Raw genomic sequence first — 27,086 nt, forward strand, 5'->3', positions numbered from 1 at the left:
AAGGCTCCTTATACTCACTTACATGGGAATAAGCCACACTTAACTCAGGGCAACTTACTTCTAAGTTGACTGTATAGTATTGCAAGGACAAGCGGGCAGGGGTAGGCAATCTGTGGCCCTCCAGAGGTTTTGGCCTACAACTCCCATCAGCCACTAATAGGTGTCCCCAACCAGTCGTGTCTGACTCTAGGGTGCGGTGCTCATCCCCGTTTCTAAGCCGAAGAGCCAGCGCTGTCCGAAGACGCTTCCGTGGTCACGTGGCCGGCATGACTGAACACTGAAATGCACGGAACGCTGTTACCTTTCCCGCCGAGGCGGTACCTATTTATCTACTTGCAATTTCTTGCTTTCGAACTGCTAGGTTGGCAGAAGCTGGGACTGAAGACGGGAGCTCACTCCGCCACGCGGCACTCGGGTCTCGACCTTCCAGTCTGCAGTTCAGCATCTTAACCACTAAGCCACCGCGGCCCCTTAAAGGTGTCCCCAACCAGTCGTGTCCGACTCTAGGGTGCTCCAGAGGTTTTGGCCTACAACTCCCATCAGCCACTGGAGAGCCACAACTCCAAAATATCTGGAGGGCTCTGCTCTAGTACGGGCGGGCAACTTATTATTGCATTTATATCCCACCTTTTTTCCTCCTTAACGAACCGAGGCTGCATACATAATCCTCCGCCTCTCCATTTTATCCTCATGAGGCAGGTTGGGCTGAGAGTCGGCGACCGGCCCGTAGTCGCCCAGTGAGCTTCCATGGCCGAGTGGGGCCTGGAACCCGGATTTCCCAGCTCCCAGTCGAACACTCTGGCCACTGCACCACACTTGTGCCCCTTCGCATGCTTTGGCCTACAACTCCCATCTGCCGTAGCCAGCAAAACGTAGCCCCACACCTCTGGTGGTCACAAGTTGCCCATCGCTGGACTAGAGTGCGGGGAGGCTTCCTTGCTCTTGGGTTGGAGCAGCTCCTACTTAACCCCTCGACGAAGGGAAAAGTAGGAGAGACGCGGGCAGATCCGCGGCGTGTGTCTTCCCCCTCGAACAAGCAAATTCATGGGCGTGCGTCGCCAGGGCGCTCACAATTCGCAAAGCGCCCGTGGCTGCGCGCGCCCCTTCCCGGCTCCGACCTTCCGCGCCTGCCTTTCTCTCCGCCCCCCTCTCCGCTGATGGTTTCTTTTTCCCACAGTAGCTTCTAATCCAGACTGTATGGTATGTGGGCTGGTCACAAAAACCCCCATGTGGTCCGACATCACTGACATGGCGGAATCCCCCTCCAAACCCTTGTGGTAGTTATTCCGGCTCGCTCGTTCAGCCAGGCGGGGATTTACGGGACCGCTCGCCTCCCTCCGGAAGAAACACGCGCACAGGCCGGGGACTTGATCTCTTGCGCACCCCCGTTTCCAGCACAAGGTAAGCAAACCGCCTCCCCTGACTTGCTCCCCTTCTCCAACCCTGGAGCTGGAAAATGCCATGCACGAAACTGGATTGCTCGCCCGCCCGCCCCCGGTGTCTGGAAACGCGAGGAGAAGACTCCAGGATTCACGTCCGGATGGCAGATTAAAACAAGAAAGACGCCGAGTCTCAATCGGTGGTTTGGGAAGACCGGAGCTCCCCCGGCGCGCCTCCGTCTTTCTTCTCGCTCAAAGTGTTTTTTGTCTCTTCTCCCCCACCCCGCCATCCGAATTCCTTTTGTTTCAGGGTGGAAACTCCAAGTGTGAACTGGGGGGAGGTCAGGATCCCTGGGTAGCCGTACTTTTCTGCGGGTCCTCACGCCGATGGAGCATGCTCGGGGAAGGAATGGGAAAGCGGGGCGGGGAAGTTGACGGGCTGGAAGCCGCAAGAGCCGACCCAAAAGTTTGACTCCCCCCCTCCCGCTCATTTTCCTTTTGCTCTTTCGGGGTGCCTTTAAAATCGAAGGGGTCCGTCTCCCCCACTCCCGACCCCGCCACTCTCCCAATTTCGCCTTGTTTCGGTCCAGGCACCGCTTCTTTCTTCCTTTCTCCAGGTTTTTGCCTAGTAGAGCCCCAGCTTTTGGGGGTGGGGGGAGCCGGGAAATGTACTGCTTCCTGTCTCTACCTTCGCTTTTCTGGGGGAGAAAGGCGGAAGATTTGGGCGGGGCGGGAGTGTAAATGTTGTTTAAACAACGAACCCCGAGACTTTCCCCCTTCTTTGGCGTGCCTTTCTGGGCGCAGCTCAGAGCGGCCGGAGAAGTTTTTCCCGATTTCCCGGGCTTTGGCGAGCGAAGGCGGCCTCGGATGCAAAAGGCGTGCGTCGGAGATGCTGGCTGGTGCCTCCTGGTGGCTTTTTTTGGTGGGGTGGCGGAGGCGATGAAGGAGGGAGGGAGACAACGGTTTGCTGGTGACGGAGCTCATCTATAAAGAAGGCATCCTGCGAGAGGCTTTGTGTGTGTGTGGCTGGGAGGGGTGGAGAGTCCTACACCATCATAACCTAGTAATCCAGGCAGGCTCCTGGCGGCTGCCGTTACTGCCCTGCTGCTTGCCCTTTGCCTGACACTTCCTAGCCGTGGTCAAACGGGGGCTCCAAGCTTCGCCCTAACCCCCCATTTCCCTCCCCACCAACCTCAGTGCCCTTCTCTCTCTTCTCCGGATCTTAAAAGCCCCCCCCCCCACATCCTGATCTGGAACAATCCCCCTGATACTACTCTTAGAGTTAAAAAAAAAAATATATGAAAAAGACATAGCTGCTAGATTCGGATTTAAAGTAACGTCTGTTCTGGTCACGGTAGTTGTGCAATAACCGCAATACGGGCTTTCGTGCAAACACCTCCGGGAAGCAGAAGACGGGCTTTTCCCCCTTTGCAGTACGCATTTCGTTTAACGGAGAGGGCTCGTGTAAAGTGTGCCCCCCCCGCCCCCGGTTACACGGGGGTGGGGTGGAAAGCGACACGCAGCTCGGGATCCGGCGAGCGAATGGAAGGCGACCGGCGCAGAGGCGGGGGCTGGTCCTCGGCTTCTCTGCGGCCAAGAGGCACGTACTGTCTAGCCCCTTCTAGCCGGCTGGGGAGGATGTCTGTCGTTCAGGTGAAGGCAAACCAGCCGGCGCTCCTCCCTGCAGTCGCGAGAGAGCGGGAGGTTCCCTCCCCTTCCTCGTTTCTTTGCGAAGTCTTTCCAAAATGTCTGGATCCAGGGGGCACGTTGGAGAAAGGAGTCCGAGACACACAGGCGTCTCTGCTCCAGGCCGGCCTCCCAGGGCCCCTCCCTTCCTCGCTGACGCCACTGGCAAAGGGGGGAAAAAATTCTGGAAACTTTTGATTTCCCTTGCCAAACGCGCTCGCGCTCTCTCTCCCCCCTCCCCAAAAACGGCATATTACCAGGAAATGGAATGCTGTTTTGTTTCTTTTAAGTAATCCTTCTAAAACGAAACTCTCCGCTCCCGAGCTCTTGCTTTTTCTCCTCCCCGTTCCCTCTTTTTAAAAACATTTCACTTAATTAGAATATATATATAAGATTTTGGTCTCGTCTGATGATGTGTCCTGTAATTCCAATCAAAGAGAAATTCATTCCACTCGGATGAAGGCCAAACATTTTCTCTGAAGGCAGAATCTTTAATTGCTTTCTTTCTTACTCTTGCTCCCCCCCCCCTTTTAAAAAACTATCTGCTGGCATTTATTCAGGGGAGATCTTGCGTGTTGGATGAAGGGGGTGGGCTGTGGTGGTGGTGGTGGGGAGGGTTGGAAGAGAATACTCAAGTGTCAAGAATGTGCTTCTCAAAACCACATACAGGGGGCTGGGGGAGTGCCTGTTGAAATCTACAGAAATGGCCTGTGTTTGGAAATCACTATTCTGGCTGCAAATTGTGAATAAGACCTTTAGTGATAGTATATCTCCAGGGTGGTAGATGTTGGGAGTTGAACTTGGGACTTTCTGAGGGCAGAGCATGAAGGTGCCATCGGTTCGGTGGTGACATCCATCTCTCTCTTGCTCTCAGTTTTTTCTTCGGATTAAGGTGAGGCGGTGGAAGTACTGAACCAGTGTCTAGAATCAGTAGTGGGCTGATTGGGCAAACTAATCAGCCCACTACTGAAAATGAGCCATTAGGCAAACTCAGTCCCAATCAGACAGAGGTGGTTTTGTCTGTTTAAAGAGATGGTAGTCAAGCTGTTCTGGATGTGGTTGTGCTCCCCTTAAACTCTGTATTCTTGATCTTCCTATGTCATTGGAGGCCCAGGTAGCCTCTGTGGCAAGGAATGTCTTTCAGCAGGTTAGGCTGGTATGTCAGCTTCAGCTTCTCCTGAATAGTGATAGCCTGGCCACAGTTATCCATGCTCTGGTAACTTCTAGGATTGGCTACTGTAGTATCTTGCAAACGGGGCCGCCCTTGAAGACTGTGTGCAAACTTCAGTTTGTTCAAAATACAGCCTCCAGGCTGCTGACTGAGACTAGCTGGTGAGAACATTTTAAAAGAACTTCACTGGCTTCCAGCAATTCAGAGTGCTGTGCTTATCATTAAAGCCCAACATGGTTTAGGACCCAAGTACCTGAAGGAACACCTCCTCCTTCACCAACCTGCATGTACACTGGATGTTCTCCTCCAGGTGTCTCCCCCCCCCCCGGCCTGCCAGCTGAGGTACAGCAGTTGGCAGCCTTCTTAGTGGTAGTATCCTGTTCATGAAATTCCCTTTCCAGAAAGTCCCACCTAGCCCCACCATTGTTCTCTTTTCAGCATCATGGCTGAGTTTATTTTCTGGTGGGGGCATGCTGGGCGTTGTAGGCCTTTTTTCTGTCTAAACTTCCATAGAATTGTACCCTAAATGTATTTTAATATGTTTATGATTTTAAAAATATAGGTTGTTTTATTTATACTTTGTCTTGTTTTTGTAAACTGTTCTGGAAGCTCTGCTAAGAGGTGGTAAATAAACCTTTTGAATAAATAAAACAATAAATAAATCCTTTTAACTGAAACAACTCATTTGTATCTTCTCTGCTCAGCAATAATTTCCAATAGAGGTAGGAATTCTAGGTGCAGTTCTAATGGAACTTTACCACTGGTTTACTTGTGGAGCAACCATGCCCAGTGCCCCAACCTGAGTACACTATAGGGGTTGCAGTTCCTTACCGATCATTTTAAATGCTGAACTGCCCTGGAAGATTCACTTAAAATAGCCACATCATTAGTTTCAAATATTAATGCCTAGATGTAGAGTTGGACCTGGGATTAAATTCAAATCCTACTTCAGCCATGGACTAGCTGGATGGCTTTGAGTAAGTCTCTTATCTCTCTGCTGCAATTTCCCATTCTTAAAATAGGGATAGTAGTAATATATCTGATGGAGCTGTAATGAGAGAAGCAAGAAGAACTGGGACATCTGGCTTAAATTGGCCAAGTTTCTGTCTCTTGGACTGAAATACTTGAATAGAGCAGACAAGTAGTTGCCCCATTTCTTTCAGATGTTGTTGACATTATAGTGGGATGCCTCTTTAAGATGCTGGATTGACAAGGACTGCTGTTTGAGGCCTAGTTCTTCCCACAGAGTTAGTTGCCATGCCTGGGCTGTACCACTTCTGACTTTTGCTGTGTCCTATTATTTAAAGCTCCTCCTTGCGGCAGCATTCCCATTATAAAGTTATGAAGGCCTGAGGAACAAACCAGCATGTTAGGGAGTAGGTTTTTGGTCTGATCTTCTCTCTCAACCTCTACTTTTCTAATAGTGCAATTCTAAACGTGTCTACTCATTAAGTTCAGTTAGACTTTCTCCCAGGTAATAAGTTACAGGATTGCAGCCCAAGTGTAGGCATCACTGGACGTGGGAAAGGGACATTCAGTCCAGTGAAAATTAGGCCTTAAGTCAGATTATTAATTGCTGGAATGTTCTTTGGAATTTAAAAGTCAATTCTGAGAAAGCTGCATGTTCGGCACCTGTAAGTGTTGGCCCCAGGAAGGACTGTGAAGGAGGCAGCGCTTTGTGGGAGGTAGGTGGGATATGTTTTGATAACAGTAAAAATACGCTCTGCTGTCATTGCTATATTATTTATTCTCCCCTAATATTTGTGCGTGGCTGCTTTAACGATCTGTGTGTGAGTAGTGGGACTATCATCTCTATGCCAGTCTCAAAAGAATCCATTAAAACTTGCAAGCTAGAGTAACTTATTCATGTGCAAGTTATTTTTCTACTTTTAAGGTTCCCCCCTTCCTATCCCTTGTTACGCACACAATTTCTGACGGTACAGAGCTGATACGGTGGGTTCCTGTGGTTCAGCCACGTCTTTGCTTCTCTCCTGGGAATGGTCTTTCTTTCTCACAGCGCAAGCAGGTAGCAGCCAAAGAGCCAAAAGGATTGGGGAAGGGAGCACGTAAAAGTGGTGAAAAGTGCTTTTGTATGCAGTAATAAGCAAAGGCCAGAAAAATCCTAGGCAGAAGAACATCAGACCATAGGAAGAGCCTTGCTGAATTAGACCAAGGGTCCATCAAGTTCAGCATTTTGTTTACATAGTGGCCAACCAGCTGTCTTTGGAAAGCCCGAGTCTGGGAATTGGGTAAGCGACCTGTCCTGGAAGGGGTTGCACTCCCCCTGAAGGAGCAGGTGTGTAGCTCGGGAGTACTCCTAGATCCATCCCTGTCACTGGAGCTCCAGGTGGACTCTGTGGCCCGGAGTACTTGGGGCCAGCTTCAGCTGATCCACCAGCTATTGTCAGGGGTGCCTTTGAGCATAGGCAGTGGCAGAGTAGCTCAGATTCCAAAGAGGAACTGCAAAATGTGAGAGGAACTTTCCCAGACTCTTCCAGACAGGGGGAGACAAACTCCTCAGGTTTCAATAGTCCAGCTGGACGGAGAGAGCCTCTCTTCACACACCCCCGTGAGAGATAGTGAGCAGGGAGAGGTGGGGCTTGGACAGCCTGAATCCTTAGACGCCAGGCTCAGACGCAGGGCCAAGGGAGAGATGGCAGGGGCGGAGCTTAGGCAATCTGCCCGATTGGCCCAGCGGGAACAGCTACGTGTAGACACCTCACGAGACAGCGGGAGATCCCCCCCCCCTTAAGTTAGGAAAGTGTGCTCACCTTTTCTCAAACCGTAGGCAACTTTCAACCTTCCTGCTTTCTCTTTGAACTCCCTGAAGGCTTTTCCTTTGTAGACTGTGAGTTACTCACAATTAGCATCTGTATGACCCATTGAAGTAAAAGGATTAAAGAGTCATGGATAGAAGCCTCTTGTCTGTGTTTTGATTTGGCTACTGAAGTTCAGCAGGGACAAAAGGGAGACCTGACAGCTATGGCCTTTCCTGGACAGGGATAACTTAGCAGCAGTAGTAACTTCCCGATTAGACTATTGCAATGCGCTTTACATGGGGCTGCCCTTGAAGATGACTAGGAAGTTGCAGCTAGTGCAAAATGCAGCAGCTAGATTGCTGACGGGAACACCTCATCAAAATCATATAACACCAGTTTTAAAGGAGTTGCACTGGCTGCCAATATGCTTCTGGTCGGAATTCAAGGTTTTGGTGATGACATTTAAAGCCCTAAGCGGCTTGGGACCTCGATATTTGAGGGAGCGCCTCTCCCTATATATGCTTGCCCGAGAACCGCGATCTGTTGGAGGGGCCCTCCTCTGCGTCCCACCAGTACGAGACATATGCTATGGTGGGACGTGGGAGAGGGCCTTCTCTGCTGTGGCACCCCCGTTGTGGAATGCCCTCCCCTTGGAGGCCCGATTGGTGCAGACATTGGTCTTGTTTTGGCGCCAAGTTAAAAACATGGCTTTTCATCAAAGACTTTAAGGGCTAAATGCATTCCCTAGCACATTGTTTTAACTATTTTATTGTTTTATTGTTTAACTGGTTTTAGCTTGTTTAATAGTTTAATATGTTTTTAGGTGTTTAAATTATTTATTGTTTTATGCTGTTTAAGTTGATGTTATCTGTACGCCTCCCTGAGATCTTAATGATATGGGGCGGGATAGAACTGTTATTAATAATAAATAAATAAATAAATAGGCCACAAGTAGGACATATGTGCAGTAGCACCCTCCTGCTTGTATTCTGGAGGTATACTGCCTCTGATCCTGGAGGCAGTATATAGCCATCATGACTAGTAGCCAGTGATAACTCTATCCTCCAGGAATTTGTCTAATCCAGGGGTAGGCAAAATGGTACCTGTGGTACCAGTGTGCCCTCAGATACCTTTCTTGGTACTCGCCAAGATGTTCTAATCCTCCTACTTTTCCCCCTTTTTTAATAACAAAATTTCTTAGTTACAACTGGGATTGCCTGAAAGCAAAGGGAGGGCCTCTAGCTGCTCCCATCTTCTTTTCCCATGGATGCCTTTGGGCCACATGTGGGGCTCAGAGGCATTCTTAGGACAGGAAGGTGGCAGGTGGCTGCAGTTCAATGCTTTCATTTGCAATGCACCCATTTTGTGATGGTGCCCGGGACAGTTTCTCAAATTACCAAATGTGCCCATGCCCCCCCCCCCAAGTTTCGTACTCCTGCTCTAATCCTGTTTTAAAGGTGTCTGAGTGGGTGGCCATCAGTACAGGTTGTGGTTGCAAATTCCATAGTTTCAGTGGAGGCTGGTGGCTGTGATGTCAATAGGGCAGTGAATCTGCTCTGTGTTTCAGTCAGAACTCAAAAGGAGCTATCCAAGGTGCAAAAGCACCTTGGATAGCTCCTTTAGAGTTCTGACTGGAACACAGAGTGGATTTGCCACCCCACTGACATTGGAGCCACCAGCCTCCCCTCTATAGTTTAACTATGCGTTGTGTGAAGAAGTACTTCCTTTTATCTGTCCTGAATTTCCAACCAATCACCTTCATCAGATGACCACAGGATCTAGTATTATGAGAGCTGGAGAGAAGTGTCTCTCTACCCACATCATGCATAATTTTGTACACCGCTATCATATATTCCCAGACTCACCCTTTTTTCTAAGCTAAACCATTCTAGGAGTTGTACCCTTTCCTCATAGGCAGGTTGCTCCAGCCTCTTGGTCATTTAGGTTGCTTTTTAAGGTGCAGTGACCAGAGCTCTAGTAGAACGAAGGGCTGTAGCTCAGTAGTAGAGCATATGCCTTGCAGATGGAAGGTCCCAGGTTCAATTCTTCGCTTCTGTAGGTAGGGCCAGGAAATTTTCGTGTCTGAAATGCTGGAGAGCTGCTTCTAATCAGTGGCCCTGTTTGGATGTAATGGCGGCATTCGGTAGCAATTCCTGGGTTAATTTACCCACGAATTGTGGGGCCATGCACGAGCTGCTTCTGGTTTCCAGAAACAGTCTACGAATGCAGCACTCGTAAGTTGTTTCCATGATGTCTGAACTCGGGAAGCTGAGCTTGTTCATGGGTTAAACAAACTCAAGCTAATCCATGGTTTGTTCTTGGGTTGACTTTGGGTTGTTTAACCCGTGAAACAGGTTTGAACATCACGGAAACAACCTACGAATGCTACATTCGTAGGTTGTTTCTGGAAACTGGAAGTGGCTCATGCGTGGCACCACAATTCAAGGGTTAATTAACCCAAAAATTGCTGCTGAACACTACTGTTGCGTCCCAACAGCCCCAGTGTATAGATAGTACTGGGCTAGATGGGTGAATGATCTGACTCCCTATAAGGCGGTTTCCTGTATTTGTAGAAGCAGAAGATAAATCCATGCATTTATCCATTTAACAGAAGTCAGGTTTTCATGGGGTTGCCTTGGGGCAATATTCTGAATTAATTGCTTTCATACATGCAATCCTGCCTATTATCCTTTTATATATATGGCTAAATAACAAAGGAGATAGTGGAATTATGCCAGTTTTTGCTATCTGAAGAGAACAAGATTCATAGGGTTCATACTGTATGATGCTTTCTCTTGCTCAAACCATCTTCTTCAAGGGGTGTCCTGTAAAGAAGCAGTCTTGTCAGCCCCTTGATCCCAGTCGTTTCCCAAAGACTTGGTTCAGCTTCCCATTATCCACTATCATCCTTTTTTTAAGGTACTGGATTTTTGTCAAGTGTTTGCATCACAGGCCTATTTTGGCAAAAAGGCATTGACGGTGATCCAGAAGTACCATGCGTAATTTGTCCAATGACTGGTGTGGTTGGATAGCTTATGCTTCTAACATAGCTCATGTCTGGTCTCTCATGGAAATTGAATCACTTGCCATTTTTAAAATGGGTGAGCTCATCCACTGATCTGAGGTCATTGCTGGGATGAGACATTCCGTTATAAAGTTTTCCAAGCCCATACCTGAAATATTTACAGGCTATATTGCCTGCATAACTGTTCTACTTTATTGAGGTCTTATAAATAAAGGCCTTTGGTGAAGTTTGGAGTCATTTGTGGCATGAACGAAAGCAGATCCTCTTCTCCAACAGCTGATCTGAGAGAAGTTTTAGAATCTGGATTGATTCTTGGCACATCTTTTGGGAGTGCAAAGAAACTCATGAGCGGACCTGCCATATAGCTCGGTTGAACAGAACTGGATTCTGGCTATGGGTTGCCATATATGCCAGGATTACCATCTGAGAAAAAGAAAAGCAATTTTCTAGGCCTTTTTGATCCAAAGATATGAGGTGAAATGTTCAGGCAGTATTCTGCCCAGTTGTTATTTTATTTGTATTTATTTGTTGCAGTTATATCCTGCCTTTTCCTTCAAGGAGCTCAAGGCAGCATACATGATCCTTCCCTCCATTTTATCCTTACAACAACGCTGTGAGGTGGGTTAGGCTGAGAGTCTGTGACTGGCCCAAAGTCACCCGATGAGCTTCAGTGCCAAGTGGGGACTTGAACCTGGGTCTCCTGGATCCCTGTCCGACAACCCTCTAACCACTACACCACACTGTCTCTCATTGTTCAGTGAGAAATGAGTCTGCTTCTACCTCTTATAAGGGAAGTCATAGCTATGAGAGTGATGTTCAAGGAAGAAGTGATATTCTGCATATACTATACTGTCAGAGATAGGAAAAGGCTTGAATGATAATCAGTAGTCTGGAACTGGAACTTTCTATTTCATTTGGCGCTTTCCCCTGAGCGCAGAAGTGATTACTACCCATAGAAAGCAGTGAAGAAATCCTTATGTATGATTAGACTGCAGCATGGCTTCTTCCTATGACCCAAACAAAAGGTAAATAAAGGCAGGAGTCCCTGTTCTTTCAAATGGGGTTTATTTCATACGAACATTGTGATTTTCCACACCAAATAAGATCCCTAAGTTAAAAAGAGCAGGAATTATAGAAATATGTTTACTTTAAAATAATTGTATCCAGGCCTTAAAACAGTGGCTTTCAAAGTGTGTTCTAGAAATTCTGGGGCTCCTTGGAAGCTTATCAGGTCTTCGATGAGAAGATTCCCTTAAAACCATCTTACCTTTCTTCCACTGGAATGCAGGGCTGGCCCAAGACGTTTGGTGGCCTGAGGCAGAGCAGGAAATGTCCCCCATCCCCCAGTCCAGGTGCATAGTACCCAAACCGATCAAGTTATTTTGGCATCCGAGGCAGAAAATCCCACAGGCACCTCTTTCACTCCTTGGCAGTAAAAATGCAATAATAATAACTTTACTGCCCTTTCGTGACACACGCTAATGTAGAGGGATGGTGTTGCTCAGCACGTCTGACCAGAGAACTCCATGCATGTCTTCTGCAACAGGCAGGGACTTTTTGGCAGACGCTCAGCAGATGAGTTGATGCTGAAAGGCTTTACAGAAGGTAGTAAGTTTGAAAACCCGCTGAGTATAGACTGTCAGAGTCAGTCGGTTTTTAACTTACTAAGCAATTGCAATCCATGTGCTACCTCCAGTGCCAGAGGCAGTGAGCCTGTGTACACCAGTTGCTGGGGAACGTGGGCAGGAGGTTGCTGTTGTGCTCATGCCCTTGCTTGTGGGTTCCTGGCTGACAGCTGGTTGGCCACTGTGTGAGCAGAATGCTGGGCTAGAAGGACCCTTGGTCTGATCCAGCAGGGCTCTCCGTATGTTCTTACGTTCATGTTCTCTGTATTGATCACATTTTGTGGATATGACTGAAGATTTTGACATATTCCCTTCTGATCAGTAAGTGGGGCTGGCATGAAGGGTAGGCATAGTCAGCAGTGCTGGCTCCAGGTTCTTGACAGCCCTTGGTCAGGACTCCTTCAAATGGTCGCCCTTCTCCAGCAAGTTTACCTTCCCACCGCCCTTGTCACCAGCTGCGATTGCTCCTCATCCTCTTTCCCATCATTGCTGCCACTCGCCCGCTTGACAGGCAGAGAGCCGGTGAGCAAATAGAGGCAATGGCATCTCCTGCTCCTCCTTTTCACCACCACTATTGTCTGGACCACAGCGAGAGGCAGGTGAAGAAGCTGGTTGCAGTGATGAAGAGGAGGAGCAACTCCAGGCCATACTTGTCAGTGTGCCCCTGCAAGGGGTTGGGTGGGCTCTCAGCAAGTGCCTGCCCATGCAGACCCTAATGGTTGGGCAATTGCTGAGGACCTACTTGTTCAGTACAGAAACACAGTAGCCTGGCAGAGGAGGGATGAATCATAGAATCATGGAATAGTAGGGTTGGAAGGGGCCTATAAGACCATCGAGTCCAACCCCCTGCTCAATGCAGGAACCCAAGTCAGCGTTGTTCCTCCTTTGCCAGCTTGCTTGGCTTGCTGGCTAGGGAAGAAGGTGATTTACTTTCCCTGCAGCCGGCATGGAAGCTGAGTGAGCTGGTGGAGGGAGGGCAGGATCTTTTAGCCTGCTTGCTTGCCTGGATAGAATATCATGCACTTGCCTGTATGGAATTCCTGGACACCTATGGCGACTAGGCAAATAGTTGATTACGAGGCTGCAGTAATATAATTATTCATAAGCACCTCCCACTTGAAATCAATAGGACTTCATGCGTAATTGTTGCAGGAGTTGCAGCCTGGTTCCCATGATCCTAAACTCAGGGCACGGAAGAAAACCCCCTTGATTTCAATAGAACTTTGTTCTACACAGCTGTGTTTAGTGCTGCAAGTTGTGCACCAATAACATCTGAAATACGTTGTCTGCATCAAGAAATATATATAATGAAGCCAACAGTACTGGAGTCTTCATTGGGGACCATTCTCATTAAAATCTGATTAGAAACCTACACATTGAATGAAGTGAATGAGTTGTTTTAATTGTACTTATTACAGGATTAACGCTTTCCTCTATAAACATATACCTTTCCATATTGTCATTACCTAATTGTTCATAATTGTACAAAACGAGCATTACATCATGCTTATTTTCTAACCTGTGCCAAAGTCATTTTGAAGAAAAGTCTAAACTACATAAAACTTTTAATTTAAGCAGCAGGTTTGTAGGAGTGAATGTACAGAATGTAAAGGAGGGAATTCTAAAATGCAAAAGCCTGGAAAACTTCCAATTCCAGTGGGCTGGATGGTGGTGGTGGGATATATTTTGTACACCACTGTTTTGAATGTGTGTTTTCAATACTGGAGTATTGAAAAAGCACAATTTTCTTTGAGTTTCCTCTTTCTAAGCCCAACTCAAACAAGAAGAGGTGTAGTGTACGAGCACTGTTGGATACCTGCACCTCCGTAATAGTGTACTGTTGCGAAAAATCTAACAAATATCTTTGGGAGACTGCATTTATTTTTCAGGATCTCTTGTGTTGTACCAAGGTAGACCTATGTTGAACCCTTTCTTACAGAAGTCTAGCGTATCAAAAGCTAGCTTGTTATGACTGAGGGTTGGTGTCGTTGTATGATCTTTCCCTAGAGACCAAAGGTATGTGGGAAGAGGGAAGTTTTTCAAACAACAAAGTGGAAATAGGAGCCGATAGATATGCAATGATAACAGGCCATCTACAGGGAGGAATGTTTGCCTATTTGAAGACAGATAAAAGTATTTCAATGTTCTCTTTTTCTTTCCTGTCCCCTCCCCCATGTAGTGGTTGACTAGTGTGTGTGTGTGTGTGTGTGTTTAAGCTGCTATCTGTGCTATGAGCGAGAGAGTTTTCAAAATAATAAATTCTTCAGGGGACTGGATAGCTGTGAAGAAAAGATGGCTTAAATAAATGCATTTGCTCTTGAATTGGTAACATCACCCAGGGGAAAATGTTCAAGCTGCAGTTGAAAACACATTTGTTTGGGAGTAAGTTCTATTGGAAACAGTGAGACTCAGTTCTGTATTGGACATCTTGTGATGGAAGCCCTGTTTAAATGAATGGGAGATGCTAAAGGATAGACATGTGCCTCTCCTTGCAAGCTGCGTTCATTTCAGCGGGGCTTGGTGCTGGAGAGGTTTTTGGTGAGTTGTCCAGTGACTACAGCAATGGTTTTCAAATTGGGTGTTCCAAGAAACTTTGGAATTCCTGATTCGATACTCAGTAATAGTGGATGAGCTTCCCCTGTAGAACAGCATGCCTACCATTACTAATCTTCCCCTGCAATGTGTAGTTACAGGGGAGTGTTGACTGTATTCCAGGGCACTTTCTGATGCAGAGCAAATATGAGGCTCAACATGAATTGAGTATGAGTCCAGGCCTAGAATGTCCTCTGTAGAACCCAATTACTAAAGTTCTTCTTACAGCAAAGAAGTCAATGTAGGAAGTACACAAGCTTTAAAGTGATCAATTTATAGGATCAGTTTGCTAAGCTGTGATCCATAAGCAAACTTTCTGGTAAGCAAGTTGAAAGGAAATCAGCAAAGTGTACTTCAAGTAAATTTTGGTGGTGCTAGTTTATCGCACTTGGAGCAAACTGTTAAGTGTGGATGTACCTGCTTCATAAACGAAGTCAATGAAGTCCGGGGGGAGGAACTGTGCAAATTCCTTTCTTGCACAGGTATACAGAGTTTTCTAATGGCATGGCACCAAAGCTTTTTTGATTTGCAAGAATGGATTGCTAACATGCGTTATGCCAGAGGTTTCTGAAGATTTCTTGTGCTGCTATTTGATCGATGTGTATTCTGTGATTTTACTAATAGGATGTCTGAAATGGTGTCAACAAAAGCTTACGCCCCAATAAGGCAAGGTAATTGTGTGTGTGTGTGTGTGTGTGTGTGTGTGAGTTTGGGGCCTGTAACAGGTTAAGAAGGTTATACCTCTGGCATGCGTGTTAAATCTTCAAGCAGTAACATTAAGATGTAAATTGGAAAATGTCATTTAATTATTCAGTAGTATAGCATTGAAGGGAATTCTGTGTTTCTGGAAGTATATTAATGCTAGGGCTTGTTAGCACTCAAATTACACTTCACTGTTTCACTTTCAGAGTTTACAGGACCTGGTGCGAGGGTCTTAGCACACGTGTAAAGGAATTGCTTCTACTGTGTTGGACTGGGTGGGGAAATAGGACATGAATGAGGGTAGGGGCTCCTTCTGCTCACTTTCCTGGCATCCCATTGACCTCTTTGGTCCAAAGAGTTGCAAAGAAGGGCACAAATGTTTATCTGAAACTACTTGTGGTAGGATGGTCATCATTTTCTTGGCAAGATGGGCAGAGTTTACTGGCTCTTCCCCACTTCCTAGGAATTGCTGATGGACAAGAATGGCTGTTTGGTTTTGGCAGTCCTGCAGAACTCACATAAACTCTGTGTGTGCTTTAACAGGGTTTTAAAGGAAGGATAAATTAAATAACTGTAAGTGACATCTACTACTTATTGCTAGTTATAGAATCCTTTGGAAAGGGAAAGTGCTTCACAATCCTTTATTATGAGTGCCCTGAATGCTCCTATAAAGTAGATATTTGTCTATCTCTTTTTACTCCGTATCTGTAAAGTCTGAGGGGCAGTGACCATGGCTTATTACAAGACACAAAAACAGTGGGAGTATGCATAAAGATTCTTAAGCATGATCCACTATAATTTAGCTTCAGCTTCTTCATTGTGATGGGCTTGCTTGCAGTAACCCAGTTCAGGCTCCCCTGGTCAAACATATTCTCTGCTTCTCCTCCCCCTGGCTTGGGCCCTATCAAAAGCCCTCCTCTTGGGCTGATTTGGTTCTAGACATTCCTGTCTCTCTCCCTGAGGGGAAGATTAGCACTGCAGGGATCCAGGGATCCACGCATTTTATCTCTGCTCCGGAGGCTAGCCCAGGCACCAGGTATATGACTGGACTGGGAGGGAAAGGTGGTGGTCGGACTGCGAGGGAAAGAGCTGGTGGTGGTCATTACTGTGTTCAAGCTTGAGTGCTTCAGGCAGGGCATGGGGGTGAGGCTCGGTGAGTGGTCATGTAATTGCTGTGATGGAAGAGGTGGGGATAGGAGGAAGATGAGGTGGTTGTCTCTGGGAACTCATCATATAGCAGGATGATACAAATTGGTTTTTTTAAATGATTTGTTTTAATTTAAATTGGATTTTTTTTAAAAAAATTGAATACTAAGCTTTCCTTCCGAAACTAATTTGGTAATTAAATACAGCAGTGTGGAAAGTGGGTGTGTTAATGGTATCAGGGCTACAGAGTAAGGCTAATGACCATTTGTTACAACTAATAGAATTTCTCTGCCCCTCAACACCAATCTTGAACAATTCTGGGGATGCTCTTTTCCCTGTAGCCGCATATTTCAGAAGAAGATCAGTAGCGGAGGGCAACCGTATTTCAGGCAAGCTCCTCCATTACTGATCTTGTCACTGAACATAGTTTTGAAAAGCAGTTAATTAGGTGAGCATGAGGTTCAGTGAGGCACCAGCATGCACCCGTGTCCTGACTGAGGATCACAAATAGGTGTTATCTTATTCTGTGGTTTTGAAACCACAGGGATTCTTTACTCTGTCTGTGGCGGAATAGGCAGCCGCCTTCCATACTAGTCCGTGAGATTCTCCTGAATGAAATTATTTGATTCATATTGGATTATGTGAGACTGTTGGAAGAGCCTATCGGTTGGGCTTTGACATACCACTTGCTGATGTTCTCCTAATTTACCATGCCTGCGTGTATGTGGGACAACAATTTGCAGCTCTTGCAAAAGGTGACAAATTTGTTCCTATGCTCAGAAGGAAGGGTGATGGCAAGATTTTCATATGCCAGTTTCTGCTGAGTCATCCGTGCAGTCCAGGAGGGGAGTGTTTGTGAACTGGTGTCATGCGCTGCCAAGTTGTGTAAAAACACCCCCCCCCCCAGTCTGTCTCTTCTTACAAGGCATATTTTGCAGTTCTCAAAAGTGTTACCTGGGAATAAAGGCATTGCATACAGTGCACATGCTAAAGGAAGTGCTGTGTTCCTTTGTTTTTAAATGCCACACTGAGAAAACATAAAATTATGAGGAGACGCCTCTGTAGGATTATCACTTGTTTCATGGTGTAACTTGCCAACTGTTTCCCCTGTTAAAGTTTATGCCTGCATTGCAACTAGCATCACAATCCTATACCTGTTTGCTCCGAGGTAATTCCCACTGTGTTCAGTGTGGCTTACTCCTAAGTAAGTGTGCGCAGGCTTGCAGCCTCAATGTACTTCAGTCAGTATCCCACCCTACTCAGTGGGCTCAGGGCAGTTTACTTTATGTTTTAAAATACCACTCCTCAGGCACATAGAAAGGTCATGACCAACTCTTCTATTCCTATCCCACCTTGAGCATATATGTTAGAATCAGCCCTAATATGAATATTTCTGTACTTGCATCTTGTATGCTGCATCGCATATGACACTGAAAAGGTGAGTGCACCTTCCATGAAAAAAGCCAGGTGTGGGTCTGTCTCTGGATACCTGCTTTGTCAGAAGAGGCTATTCATAATAAGGCCGAGCATTTACAAGATGCTTTCAGGTGTCCAAAGTGCTTCAGCCTACATTGACCTCATTAATACTTACAGCACCCTGGGTCGCTATTACAATTGCAGAATTGCAGATGTGGGATTGAAGGAGTATGTGGCAGTTTGCCTGAAGCCACATGGTGAGTTTGTCACTGAGGTGATATCTGATACGCACGCTAGCTCTTGCTTTGGTAGGCCCTTTCCCTATCAAATGGTGCTGGGCAATAGGAGATTAGCCCTTTGCCTATCAAACAGTGGCCAGCGATAGAAGATTAGCTGTATTCAGCCTGTTAAACTCACGTGGTTGAGAGTGCATGAGGTGGGAGAGTGAGGATATATGCTCCTGAGCCCTACCCACTCCCTCTATGGTGTCACTGTGCTTGGCTCCACAGTTTTCCACACATTTGAGGGCCAATCTGCCTGTACTCAGGTAGGGTCACTGCTGCACAATTCCGCCCTGCAACGTGTGGAGAGCTGCAGTGCTGAGTGCAGTGATGTGGCAGAGGTGGGGTGAGGCTAGCAAGCATGTCTCCATTCCCTCCTCACGCAGTCTCAGTGGAGGCTGCTGGCTCTGATGTCAGTGGGGCTGTGAATCTGCTCCGGGTTTCAGTCAGAACCAATCAGAACTCTGAAGAAGCTATCCAAGTTGCTTGGATAACACCTTTAGAGTTCTGACTGGTTCTGACAGAAACCCAAAGAAGATTCACCGCCCCACTGACGTAGGAGTCACCAGCCTCCACAGCACAGTCTCAACTGCTTGAATTTATTAGTTATTTATTTGTTATAATTATATCTCTCCTTTTCCTCCAGGGAGCCCCAGGTGGCGTACACGATCCTCCTCCACTCCATTTTTTTCTTCACAACAGCGCGGTGAGGTAGGATAGGCGAAGACTAACCCAAAGTCACCCAGTGAGCTTCATAGCCAAGTGGGACTGGAACACAGGTCTCCCAACTCCAACATTCTAATCCACAGTGCAGAACCTCAGGTTCCAGGGGCCTAATCCGGCCCTCTGAGGTTCCCCAGAAGCTCTCAGCCCTTCTGCTGCGCCCACCCTCTTCCCCACATAACAGATTGTTTGGCGGTTTCCTGGCTTTTGTCCCCAGCCTGAAAGGTTGGAACGCCTCTCCTAAGGTTTAGCAGTAAGAGCTTTAAGCCAAAATATGCTGGTAGTTTTGGCCCTGCCCTTTTCGTTTGGCCCCACCCACTGCTGGAATGTGGCCCCCAAGAGCTTCTCCAAAATGGAATTTGGCCATTGGGCTGAAAGAGCTTCTGCACGCCTGCTCTAACCACTCTACCACACTGGTTCTCAAATGACTGAATAGGGCTACTGCATGTGAATTATTATTATTTTTTTTTACCATAAAGAACAACCGAACAACAACTGTCGGGACAAGTACATAAAAAAGAGAGAAAAAATATATCAGTCTAGCCATGTGTAATCATGCTGTTGGTTTGGGGTTGATTTGCATTAATACAATAAAAGGGATCGGAAAAGAAAAGAGGAAGCTACAGTGGAGTCCTCCCCACACCCCCACCAAAGCCTTTTAAAATTGATGATAGGCCACAAAAGCAACCCATGTATTACTCAAATGACTTGCCGACTTAAGACAAAATAGTGGATTTCCAGACATGTAATCACGAGGATAAGATTCCTAGGGGAGATATTGCTCAAATCTGTATCATTTGCCTGTCCTAAAAGTCACGAGAGCCACCTTAAATTCAAAGGAAGCAAAACCCTGGATTCAACTCGTGATTATCCAAGGCTGACTTGATATGTGTACTGTAGCTCCCAGATACCTTTTAAAAAGGTGTTTGCCTGCCTGTGAAAAAGCAGGGGTAGACACCATAAGGTCTGTGAGCTGTAACTGGCCTATTTCTGCTCTTTACTCTTTCCTTTTCTGCTGAAACTACCAACTCACCAGTAAGACATTGCAGGGCAAAAAGCAAGATGTTTCTAGCAATCAGTGTGGTTACTAGAAAGAAGAGAACATGAACCTCAAAAGCTCACAAGTACCTGTGCATTGCTGTTTCAAGCAGGTCCTTCTAATGAAGAGTGTTCATTGCCCCTGAAGAAGTCTATCAGTTGGGTCTTAATAAATGGTATTGTTTTCAGTTTAAACAACAGTGCCTTGAGGTACCCAAAGGACTATCAGATTTAATGTGGCACAAGCTTTTGTGGGTTAGAGTCCACCTCCTGCATTTGATGACATGGGTTTTAGTCTGTGAAAAATATGCCACGATATATCTGGTAGGCTTTTCGGTGCCACAAGACTCTTAGTTGCAGCTAAAAAAGCAACAGATAACTTCCTCTGGGAGTTGTAATGTTTCTTGTACTGCCTTCTGAAGCTTCTTCCTTTGCCTCATTCGTTTTAACTTGATTACCGGCCTTACATCTGCACCTATAACAGCAGACTAAGCAGAAAGCTACCTTTTCCTGAGATGTAGAGATAAGAGAAAAGCTTCACCTGCTGCATCTCTGTATGCCAGTCCAAGCTTTGATGGGCTGGAAATGCCCTGTGGGGACTCAAGTTGCTGACTGCATGATTATTCTTGACTGTCACCTTAATATGCACTAGTCTGTGTGTTTTCAGTTTCTATACAAAGCAACAAACATCACAATAGATACTATGTAGATGAAATATTTACAGCCACAGTTAAGTTCCACGGAAGGACAAGCTAATTTAAAAAAATTGGGCAGACAGTCAAACGTAATGAGTGTGTCCATGTGTGCGTCCCCTCAGGCTGTAATCCTTGGTATGAGAATAGGAGCATTGAAAGTGTGCCTCTGTTTTCCTTTTGTGACATGTTGGAAGGTATGTAATGGTGTCATAAAATCTACACCTCACCCTTCCTAATAATAGGGAAAGCCTTTGGTTTGGATGTTGTGTAATCTGACAGATTTTTGCATGAACAACAGCAGGTAACCTTTGATGCTTATGAGCTTTTGTTTACTGAAGCATGGAGTCTATTCGATCGCCTTCTTCTCTGCCCCCGCACTGTTGCCACTGATTTCAGCCAGTTTCTTGTGCAAGCTCCAAATTCTACAGGACTGTTTACCAGTCCACTCACCCCTCTTGCCTGCCCACGTGCTGAAAGCTACAAAATGTTAAAAGTCATGGGCACTCAAAAACACACTTAGGAAAATCCTAACTCGTGATGCCTTTTAATATCAGGGGTGTGTGGGGGTGTGTGTGTGTGTGTGTGCATATACTCTTGAGCAGAGAGGAAAGCAGTATTTTTTTAAGTATTAAAGTATTTTTTAAAAAAGTATTGAAAGTTTTAAAGTAGTCTTTAAAAAATAAAAGGCAAAGCCTCAAATGAGTGCTTGGAAATGGCATGTGTTTAAAATATTTAATGCACCCAACATGTGCCATCAGCACACAGGGTTATGGCAAACGGAAATCTGCTCACGCAACAGGGCTTTTTATCCCCACCCCCCAATTCCCCCCTCAGGGATGTGGCATGGGGGTGGAGGCTGCAGCGGAAAGAGGGAATTGGCAAAAATCGCTTCTTTAAAAATCCGTCTAAATCATTGTTGCTGCTTTTAAAACTTGGAAAAGTTCTTCGAATGTGTTTCATCATTGGTTTCATTATATTTGTTTTTATTCTGTACGTCGTCCTGAGAGCTTCGGCCATAGGGTGAATCATACAACGAATGAGTAAATGAATAAAATTGTGCATGCCCAGTGGGGGCTGGTGGCTCCAATGTCAGTGGAGCAGTGAATCTGCTCAGGGCTTCAGTCGGAACCAACTAGAACCCTAAAGTAACTATCTAAGGTGCAAATAATTCTTTAGAGTTCTGACTGGTTCCGACTGAAACTGGAGTGGAATCACCGCCCCAGTGACAGCAGAGCAGTGGAGGCTGGGTTGGCCACTGTGTGAACAGAATGCTGGACTAGATGGACCCTTGGTCTGATCCAGCAGGGCTCTTCTTATGTTCTTATGCTCTATGCCAGGCCTTTCCTGGGGCTCCCCTGACCCTTGGCAGAGTCTTCCATGGGGCTGGTGCCGTGGGGAGAAGAGTGGGGGGTGCACTTCTGCTCACACAACTTTGATTACAACCCACAGTCTTTGTCAGAAGTGTAGAAGATCTTCATTTTCCAGGAAGTCGTCTTATGTTAACCAGCCTCGGTGTTATTGGCACTCTGTGTGTGTGTGTTTTTTAAAGAATAATCTTAATATCATGTTTCTTCTTTTTATTGTTTGCTCATTTTATCTCTTGTTGTTAACTGCTCCAGAATCTGTTTAGGAACTGCACAAATACACTCTGAGCTTGTGCCTATATTGAACCCACAAATTCTGCCCCAAAGCATTGCGGAGACTGAGCAAAATATCTTGCGTTATCTAATCTACCTGGATGTGCAGCATTTCTGTAATTGTGTGTTCAAGATTCAGGCTTTAAAAAAAATACGTATATGAATGAGAGAGCAAGAGAGAAGGAAAACAATATGATACAGTGTCCACATTCTTGTATGAAATAAAATTCTGTCACAACCCCAGCAAGTTACAAACTGTAAAGAAGCCCCGCATGAGAAGCACTAAAAATGGTATAAACAGCATTGGAATATAGGGTAAAATCCAACCTAGGTCTTACCTAGAGTAGGCCCATTGAAATGAATGGGACTTTAGTCATGACTAATGTAGATCCCATTCATTTCAATGGGTTTACTTTAAGTAGAACTTAGGCTGGATTTTACCCGTAATGTTTTAAAAATCTCCACGTACATTAAAATGTATTTGTGTGTCGTCAAAACACTTTTTCCAATATAAGAATGATCCATCTGACATTTAGAACCATTCCCTTCCAAAATAAATGGCGGATGAGCAACTCTGGTCAATGAAACGCATGCCACAATAAAAGGTTTAGCCTTTTAGGGTGTCATAGGGCTTCTTTTGCTATAACAGACCACCATGGCTCCTCTTCTGCAATGTGATCCTGCAGATTAGGGTGACCAAGTGTCCTACTTTACAGAGGACAGTCCTCTGTTTTGGAGGTCTGGTAGAGGACAGTTCTCTATTTGAAGGTGTCCTCTATTTGAAGAGGTGTCCAGTCCAAGTTAGTTTAAAGTAAAAAAAAACATAATGAGGGGTGTGCAGCAGAGGCTGTGAAGGTGCCCATCAACAGTTCACACTTAGACAGCAGGCTGAACAAGCGCACAACTCACCTAGTCATCTCCACTATTGTGAGATGTCTTGTGTTTCTATTTTATTTATAGTTATTTCTAAAGTTGCACCTATACACATAAATTTGCATATGCAAATTGGTGTCCTCTTTTGGGTGATACATCAGTCAACATGTGATCTACCAAGTCATGTGCTAGAAACTATAAACTCTGGTTAAAAAAAAAAAAGCAAAACATTTTGTTTGCCAGGGAATGGAATGGCAAGATAACAGAGGTTGGGATTGAACACCTAATATTAGCAGAGGAGAGGAGAATGCACAAATTGCTAGATTTCTGCTATGCTGCTTTTAGGCTTATCATTTCTAGGCTTCTGCGGAATGCATTTAATTAGTTTGAATTCAATGTACAAAAATGCATTAATTGCCAAGATGACATTATAATGCCGTTCAGTGGAGCTTATGTATCGTACAATCCTGTTGGGGAAAATTGGCTTAATGTGCAAATATCAACAGATGTTCCTTCAGGGGAACAACGTCATGCTGCGTTGATAGGTGTTCTATTAGATGTTTGTAGAGCAATGGTGCACAACTGTTATTGCATTAGAGTGCTAAATTGTTTTAACAGGCAAGAACTCATGGTCAATTCAGTTTTCGTCAGTATTAACATTTTCCAACTTTTTTTATTCACCAAAGTTAGAAATTTAAGTTGTTCTCTACCCCTCCCCCCGCCCTAATGTAATTGTGCATGGTACACAGAGGGGTCTGTGGTTGATCATCGGTGTACTAAAGTTGTACCTTTATTTCCTTTTTTAAATACAGAGGGCCAAAAACAGCAACAAACCAAACCGTATAGGATTTCGACGCTGCTGTTCTTAACTGAGCAACACATCATATGTTTAATTCAGCACAGGGAGAAAAAAATCTGAACTGTTAAATTTAAAATATGACCTTAAATTTACAGATAGAACATAAAAATATAAAATTCATCTGGATAATCATTTTTCACTAAACCAATCTGGCACATGCTTTAAGAAATATTTTTGATGTATACGTGTTGCCACAAAAGCAAAGAAATTAACAATGTATACAACTTTCTGTTTGTCATGAGAAAATTAGGGGTGGGGGGAGGTTGGTTGGTTTGACCAATATGGAATACCAGGAAGAGTTTATCCTGATAACCTGTGTGTTAGCTCATCATAAATGGGACGGACTGATAAGTGCTAAGGTAAATACTTGTCACCACCTCAGAAATATAAAACCTCAAATTAAGCGGGGTATTTAAACAATGATCGAGAATGGCAGAAAGCATCCGCTGAAACTGTAAAACAGAGCCCTCCAAATCAGAAACGTTGAGGACATACTAAAGCAAATGACCAACAATGGCCATTTTAAAGCTCCTACTGCAATAAACAACCCAGGGATGTTCTGGAACTCTGTTGAGTTCCAGGTTCAGACATCAAAATAAACAAACAAGGACTGAATGTCCCTGGGTTGTTTATCACAGCAGGAGTGGGCAGGGGCGAGGAACCAGCATGTACATTCACTCCTGTTTATTCATGACTACCCTGGGTTTGTTTAATCTCTGGGTAGCCATGACATGTGAACTGGGTCAGAGTCCTATTAACAACTCTTGGGGACAGTCCAAAAAACAACAACAGGAACACAATTGTCTTGTCTGAATTAAGCCTGAATTTCTTAGCCCTCATCCATCTGATTAAACCCTGCTTGACTGGTTGATTTCTCAGGTTGTGCGCAACTGAAAAGGTTGTGCACCGTTGCTCTAAGTCATTGCTCCAGGTGTGTCTCCTTCTATTTGAATGAGAGTGTTAAGAGCAGTTACTTGCACAGAAACACAGGCTGTGGGCCCTCTGAGGGCAGATAATGCTAACATTAGGAGAAACATCTTGATAGTAAGAGCAGTTGAAGAATGGAACCAATTACCTAGAGGACTGGTGGGTGCTCCTACTGGTGGTCTTCAGACATAGCCTGGGCAGTCATCTGGGGATGCGGTACCGACTCCAGATTTTTGAGGGCCCTCGGGCAAGACACCCTCCATAAGACCCCTGCCTCAGTGAGTCTACTTGCTCTCCACCATTGTCACCTACTGCTCTTGCTCCTAATCCTCTTTCTCATTATTGCTGCCACTTGCTTGCTTGACAAGAAGAGTCAATGAGCAAGTTGGCTTCTACTGCTCCTCCTCACCACCACCATTGTCCAGGCCAGAGCAAGAGGCAAGTGAACAAGCTGATTGCAATGGTGAAGAGGTGGAGCAAGTCCAGGGGCCCTTTTTGGGGTGTGGGTCCTCGACAGGTGCCCAACCATGCCTACCTTTGACGCCAGCAATGTGGCGATGCTGTAGCCTTGGATTTCTTGCATTGAGCTGGGGATTGGACCAGATCATTTACAAGACCTCTCCACTCTGTGATTCTATGATTAACTCTAATGCACTGAGAGTAAACCTTTCGTTTCTATTAACATTTTCCTTTTTAATTTGTGGGAACAATTTAACAGATGGTGGGAGTGATTGTGATTCGATCCATGCGTGCATGCAAATTTACCGCCCTATATGATGGGATAAATCATGCACCAATGCCATAAAGTGGGCTACAATGCAACACCAATAAAAATATTCGCAAGAGGGACAAATGGATGAGGGGATGTCAAAGGTGCTTCTGATCCTGCGCATTGCTTTATCTAGAGCTGGCCTGGCATAAGTTACTGGCTTGCTTGGAACCTGTTGGGCATAAAGTTGATTTATATTTGCTATGCCACAAAACTATTATTTTAAAAGGCTTAGATTCTTGCTGACTTAGCCATTTTCATGACACTAATTATAATGACCAACTACTAAAATACATAACATGGTTTTAATATCTTGGTTATGATTAAATAAGCCTGGCAACATCATTTATGACTCACTGTCACATTGGGGTCAGGGATGCAGCCAATGGTTTGGGGTCTTCTTCCTTGAGGTCTTCCTTGATTTCTGGAAATGAAGCCTTGAAAGGGAAGGAAACTTAATCTGGTAAACCAGTTTTCCTTTGTTTAAATTGTGCTTCAGAGCGCACAGTATTCTGACAGCCAAGTTTAGTCCCCCCACCCCACCCCCGGGGTTTATTTCTTCCACTCCCATAATGATCTCAGCAAGATCATAGAGGACTACTAAATTGCTTGGCGCAGCAGACAGGAAATAGATCTGTTTGTGTAAGTTATGCAACCCTGTTGAAAAAAGTAGCCACGTGGGTGATAGAACCAAAGGAGATGTCTCTGATAGCTTAAGCAGCAGTTATGTGGTCCAGAATAATAACCTAAACAGGTGCAAATGAGAGAAAAATCGTTGAAAAATCACTGGAATAATTGCAGCCACTTTTGAATTATGGGGGGGGCTTCAGCTTGACTTCTGGTTTTGTTCTGTTTTGGGCGTAAACACTTTGTATTGTCTGCTGCATTATTTGAAGTTCTGACATCTGTTTTTTGGCAGAATTGATTAACAAGGGCCCTATTTCAGGTGGTGGCGGGGATGCCAACTGACTGGCCCAGTCTGCTCCCGTGTCTTTGATTGGTCTGTAGATATTGGCAGGCAAAACTTTTCAAGCTACGTATAGAAATGTGTGTTGACCCCTGCTAATGTGTGGCAAATTCTAAAAGAGATGGGGGTACCAGACCACCTTACCTGTCTCCTGAGAAACCTGTACGAGGACCAAGAAGCAACAGTATGAACCAGACATGGAACAACCGGTTGGTTCAAAATTGGGAAAGGAGTACGACAAGGCTGCATATTGTCGCCCTGCTTATTTAACTTATACGCAGAGTACATCATGAGAAATGCCGGGTTGGATGAATCACAGGTCGGAATTAAGATTGCCGGGAGAATTATCAACAACCTCAGATATGCAGATGATACCACCCTAATGGCAGAAAGCGAAGAGGATCTAAAGAGTCTCTTGCTGAGGGTGAAAGAGGAGAGTACAAAAGCTGGTTTGAAACCCAACATTAAAAAAACTAAGATCATGGCATCTGGCCCCATCACTTCCTGGCATATAGAAGGGGAAGAAATGGAAGCAGTGACAGATTTTATTTTCTTGGGCTCCAAGATCACCGCAGACGGTGACTGTAGCCATGAAATTAAAAGACGCTTGCTCCTTGGGAGGAAAGCTATGGCAAACCTAGACAGCATAGTGAGAAGCAGAGACATCACCTTGCCGACAAAGGTCAGCATAATCAAAGCTATGGTTTTCCCAGTAGCAATGCATGGCTGTGAGAGCTGGACTGTAAGGAAGGCTGAGCGCTGAAGAATCGATGCTTTCGAACTGTGGTGCTGGAGAAGACTCTTACGAGTCCCCTG

The 27,086-nt window shown here is 45.4% G+C and overlaps 1 protein-coding gene across 1 annotated transcript in view; it reads left to right on the top strand.

Moving 5' to 3' along the window:
- Positions 1-1,239: 1,239 nt before the first annotated feature.
- Positions 1,240-27,086, top strand: part of FNDC3B (fibronectin type III domain containing 3B) — a 385,564-nt gene continuing 359,717 nt past the window's right edge. Inside the window, exon 1 of the mRNA XM_084847494.1 lies at positions 1,240-1,401. The gene's annotated coding sequence lies outside the window, so the exon portion shown is untranslated. The remainder of the gene's footprint in view (positions 1,402-27,086) is intronic.

The sequence above is a fragment of the Heloderma suspectum genome, chromosome 3 (genome assembly GCF_057233095.1).
Source record: "Heloderma suspectum isolate Gila_16-S chromosome 3, 16-S_ref, whole genome shotgun sequence".
Classification (NCBI taxonomy): domain Eukaryota; kingdom Metazoa; phylum Chordata; class Lepidosauria; order Squamata; family Helodermatidae; genus Heloderma; species Heloderma suspectum.